Raw genomic sequence first — 5,666 nt, forward strand, 5'->3', positions numbered from 1 at the left:
ACAAGAAAACATAGTTTTTCCTGTAAAAATTTGGCAGGTAGTTTCATGGATCTCTTTGGTGACTCACTCTTAACTGAGTGCAGTTTTCTTCACCATCTCAATTGCACCTTAGAATTGATAAAAAATCTGGTCCCAGTTAGTTCCATAATAATTAAATTACCGTGAAATATCCTACAGTAAGTTAAACTAGAAAGACCTCAGCCTTTTTCCTTGGTGAATGGGAAGCTGTGATAGCACGGGGTGGGCTGGAATGCTCCAGCTCAGTGCAGATAAAAGTGGGGAAGAGATCACCCAGCAGTGAGTGGAGGCAGTGGGAGCATCCCCCTGGTGCCAGGGAAATGGGACGGGATGGAAATGGATCCCTGGGCAGGGCTGGGGCCAGGCTGTGGTGAAGGATCCCTGCTGGTGTCCCTGCAGGGCTCCCGGCAGTGAGGTGAGCACTGGGACATCCATTACCCACAGCGGGTGTCGGTGATCCAGGGAGGATCCTGTTTCCATCCCCTGGTGCCAAAGCTGCAGAGCAGCGCTGGTCCAGCATCCCTCAGAGCCCAGCATCCCTCAGCGCCCAGCATCCCTCAGATCCCAGCATCCCGCAGGGCCCAGCATCCTGCAGATCCCAGCATCCCGCAGATCCCAGCATCCCACAGATCCCAGCATCCCACAGATCCCAGCACCCCACAGATCCCAGCATCCCGCACAGCCCAGCATCCCGCAGATCCCAGCATCCCGCAGGGCCCAGCATCCCACAGATCCCAGCATCCCGCAGTGCCCAGCCCCGAGACCATCCCTGCTGAGCATTCCTGGGGCACAGAAAGGTGACACGGAGTGAGCCAAGGACCCGAGGGGCCAGCAGCGTGCTGTGCCCGTGCCAGGATGGACTCTGAGTGGGATTTTGCAGGCAGCTGGATATCGAGCAGGCAAAGCCGGTTAGCAGGAAAGCTGTTTAATTCCATCGGTGAATATCGCACCTCGTTTGCATATTCATCCCTTTGTTGGGCGCAGCTCTCGCGATGCAGCCAGGATGCAGCTGAGCCCATCGCTCATCACATTATTTTCCTCTGCATGGCTGCATTTGCTTTATGACCACAGGGATATTTCCTATTCCCTGCAGAGGCTCTCAGTGATTTACCTCTGTCCTTGCCTTAATCAGCTGGATGTTATTAGTGAGCCCTGCATTCCTCCAGCCCCTGCCCAGCATAGCACAGCCATTTACTACAGCCCCAAAACTCTGCTCCCTAAATTATTCAGAATTACTGTGTTTGCTTCGTTCCTTCTCCAAAGACAAGCACACTGTGGAGGGCACTAAAAATAAATGGGTTTGCTGGGAACTGAATCTGTTTCTTAAAGAGATGGCTCCCCTCCTTTCTGACTGTGCAGAGAGAGGCCTGCCTTTGCACACCTTGTCACCATTGTCACCTCACCAGAGTAACAGGCTCAGTGGCATTGTGGGGGCTTGGCTTCAAGGAGAAGATGAGCACCAGAAGGAGTAAAATTCTTAAAAGGATCCAATTGCACACCTGCAACTTCTATCTTCAGACATTTCTCTAGTTAGAAAGAATTGCAGGAAGCACCCAAGGTCCCAAGAATGCCCTGCAAGCACTGGCTGGGGGAGTGCTGGTGGGCTCCTTCCAGACCACGAGGACCAGGATCTCCTCCTGGCATGCAGCCATCTTTCCAGTACAGCCAGAATTTTTAATTTTTGGATGAAATAGCCTGGATGAAATTCACTTGGTGTCGAGCTGCCCCCTCTCTGGGTCTGCTCCGACCAGCAGGGGCATCCCCCAGCCAGCAGAGAGGGTTTAGCCTCAGCAAGGACACCTCGTGCTTATTCTTAGCCTTGTTTCTAAGAAGTGCTTTATAAGCAGGAGCCTGTGTTGATTAATGCCATGAAACATTAATGACTTAGGAGGTGAGCTGCAATCCTCCCACAGAGCAGCTCCCCACTCCCCAGCAGAGGCACAGGATGAGCCCAGCGCTGTTTTCCTTAGGCAAGGCACAGGCATTAAAGCCAAACCCAAGTTGTTCCTGAAGCCAGCTGAGCAATATGACAAAGATGAAAGGTAGGTGAAAGGGAGAAAGAGGCTGAGGTTCGGTAGATGGTGTGCACTGAAGTCCGAGATAAGGAATTTGGAAGGGTGGAAGAGTCACCCACCCAACGGCTGCTACATCTCACATGGCACTGCCCTGGCTGCCAGCACAGCACAGGTTTTGTCTGCCTGAATGCAGCAGGTTGAAAAAGGTGTTGCTTTTGCCATTTGGTTGATATAGAGGAGATTTGCATGGGGGACACGGGCAGAGCTGAGCCAGGCATGCAGCAGCTCCCAGCTGGAGCATCCAGATCCTTGGCTGTGGACAGGCTCTGGGCTGCCCTGGGCTGCCCAAACCCGGCCTAACTGGCTCGAGGGGCTTGGCCAAGGTGCTGAGCTGCAGACACACCACCAGCAGCCGAAGCAACATCCCAGTGTGTTGGATTTTGGCAGAGATCCTTGAAACACCCCTGCCCAGCTCCTGCTCCCCACCCAGTTCCACACAACCCTATCGCAAGGATCAGAGCCTCGGGGCTGAATTAATGCAACTAGGGAACTTTAAAATGAGTATTCAATTTCTCAGGAGCATGCTAAGGCTTAATTAAAACTCCTGTCATTGTGTGAAATGGCAATGTAGGAACGTAGGAATGTAGGAATGCAGGGGGCTCGTTCCTGCTTTGCAAAGCATTTCATGTCGGTTTGGCAAACCATGCCTCAGGAAGGATGAGAAATCCCCTCACCTCCTCAAGGAGGAGCAAAATTAGAATAATGAACTGGTTTATAATTAATTGTACTCTGGGGACACATTCTCACGCTGTCTGGTGCTTCTGGTGGGAATTTTCTACAGGGAGCATCCCAACATACAATAGGTTTCAGGTATCAGGTGTGCTCCCGCCTGCATTCCTAGACCAGGTTATCAGGTTGCTCAAAGGGAGAATAGGAGGAGTTACATTTTGTTTCTGGCATTTGGGGGATTTTTTAGCTGCCTTACAGATGCAGGTTAAATATTTGCTCAGGGCAGAACAAACACCCAACACAAAGGGCCCCACTGGGTGATGTGTTTCGATCGCTGGTGCTTCCCTTCATCCAAGCAAAAGGCAAATTAACCTGCCTGAGTTCACCACACCACGGCAGCGATGCTTTTCAGCTGCAGCACAGGCTGGGCTGAAAGCAGAGCCAAACCCGAGCCAAGGTCACTGTCCCCGGGCAGGGTGGCCCTGCAGGGCTGGTCCACACAAGGCAGATGTTTTAGCACTGATGGTCATTGGTGTTTCAGCCTTCCCGCTACCTGCTGGTGCTGGCAGGAGGTGCTGCTGGCGGCCAGCCCTGCTCCTCCTCGCCGTTCCTCTGCCTGCCTGCAAAGCGGCATTTCTAAAAATACCTCCGGCGATGTCGTCAGCCGGTGCTCGCTCAGGTCACGGAGACGTGACAGCCAAGAGAAGGAGGATGGGAGCACGGCTGGGGGACCAGGCTGAGATCACCCCAGCCAGCGTGGGTGAATCCCTGCAGAGAGGGGGCACGAGCAGGGTCCCCGCTGCCTGCACAGGCCCTCATGTGTGCCCACAGCCCCCCAGAATGTCCAGCAGCAAGTGGGCATCCCCTGGGATGCAGAGTGCTCCCTTGAGCCGGGCAGCATGGCAGTGCAGGGAGAGGGAGCTGGAGCCTGGGCAGCAGCGTGCAGCCAGGGTAACCCCACTGCTGCATCCCTGGGGAGCCTGCTCCTGCTGTGCCAGAGAGCCACGCTGCCCTGCCAAAAACAGCCCAGCAGCTGGGAGGGGTGGGTGTTGTAGTGCTCACAAGTGACTATTTGAATAGGGCTGCTGGCACAGAACCCTTCCTGCATCTCAGATTTTGCTCCATGCTTATTCATTGAGTTATTCTTCTAAACTGGGGAATTCATGCATGTGCCTGCTTAATGTAGACTTACTTGATGTAATTGATACAACTTATGTGCTTTGCATAATTGCAATACCATTAAAAACCTGAAGCATTCAAAAGGCAGGAAATTACTTACCAGTTAAAGTAAATTACATAAACATTTATTTTACTCTTTACAGCTCATAAATGAAGTCAGCGATGATAAGGCTTCACAGTTGCTATCGGAAAGGGGAAAGTAGCTTTCTGTGTGTCAATATTATCCCCAAACCAGCCTCAGGAGCTGCACAGATAATGGGGTACTCATGCAAATCAGACACTGCTTAGGGCCTCTGTGGGTAAATGTATGTACATATGGATGTGTCTATAGGCACACACACCTCTATCCATCCTTGCCAGGATCCATGCTGGGAATGCCAATAAACCTCTGGTGAAGGGTGGGGGGAGGCTGGGAGGTTTGCACTGGCTGCAGGGGAATGGCAAATGCAGTGCAGAGCTGGAGGCTGCCAGGCCAGGATGGCATTGCCTTCTGAGGGGTAAGTTTCTGTGCCAGGGGCGTGGGGACACGGAGGTGACCCTTCACAGCCCCCTTTCTCTGGGGTGAGTGGCTAGAGCAGCTTGTCCCCCCACACCAGGGAGTCCCCATCACCCCTCACAAGTGGCTGGCTGGTGACAGGGAGTGGAGCCGTGTCTCCTGGGGGGTCTCTGAGGATGTCCAAGAGGGACAGGCCAGGATGAAAGGACAAGGCTGAATCCTGCTCCAAACCTGGCCAGGAGTGAGCAAAAGGCTGGGACTGAGTGTGGTGAGATCGGAGGTGGAGGACAGGTGGTCTGAGGGGACAGCACAGGGCTGGCATCAAACCCTCCTTTCCCAAGGGACACCACTCCTGCATCCCAAAGCCACGTGGGACACAGGCGGATGTGAGCCATGGGCACAGGGCACCCACTGCCACCAGCAAGGATGCCAAGTTCAGCTCTGTAATGGGAAATATCCGGTACTGCCAGTTCATCACCGTGAGCAAGTCATGAGTGACTTGTGCCACCAAACCAGCCATTACTGTGAGGGCTGTGTGTGCAATGCAGGGAGGCAGATACAGATCACACCCTAAAAATGCATATCTGTCATATTTAAAGCAGGATTTTCTGTTGCCTTTTTGACACCTTTCTGGCTTTTGTAGAGGTCTTGGCACGTGAGCCTGTTTTCTCCATGCCTCTGGGTTAGAAAAATGTTGTTTTTCATGTGATATCTGTGTCCCTGAGCCCGAAGAGCCTGGGGTGCCAGTTGGCATTGCTGCCAGTGGATGTTTGGGAGCGGTGGGGATGTGGCAGAGTGTGAGGGCATAGTTTGGGTAGGTGGGTCCTTGGTGTGCAGGTCACCAGCACCACTGTCCCCATGGTCCCTGTGGTCAGTGATGCCAGGAGGGGTGCACAGGCGGGGTGCACTTACACGGGGACTCCCTGAAGAGCACCGGGCTGGGGTGGGAACGGCAGAGACACACGGGGAGTACTCGGGACACACCGGGAGCCCCCAGCGCTGCAGCGAGGGAGGGCCAGGGGAGCCCGGCGCGGGCGAGCCGCCCTGGGAAGGGCTCGGGGAGCACCGGGGCTCCCCTGCGCTTCCAGGGCTCCGGCCAGCGGGGCCGGGGTGCCCCGGGGAGCACCGGGAGCCCTCCGCCGCCCGCTGCGGGAAGGGGAGCCCCGCCTCCGCCGCCCGTCGGGGCTTTCACGCGTTTCCGTGGCAACGAGTGCGGGGCGGAGCTCGGC

Source organism: Passer montanus, unplaced genomic scaffold (genome assembly GCF_014805655.1).
Source record: "Passer montanus isolate IOZ18808 unplaced genomic scaffold, ASM1480565v1 scaffold45, whole genome shotgun sequence".
Taxonomy (NCBI): Eukaryota; Metazoa; Chordata; class Aves; order Passeriformes; family Passeridae; genus Passer; species Passer montanus.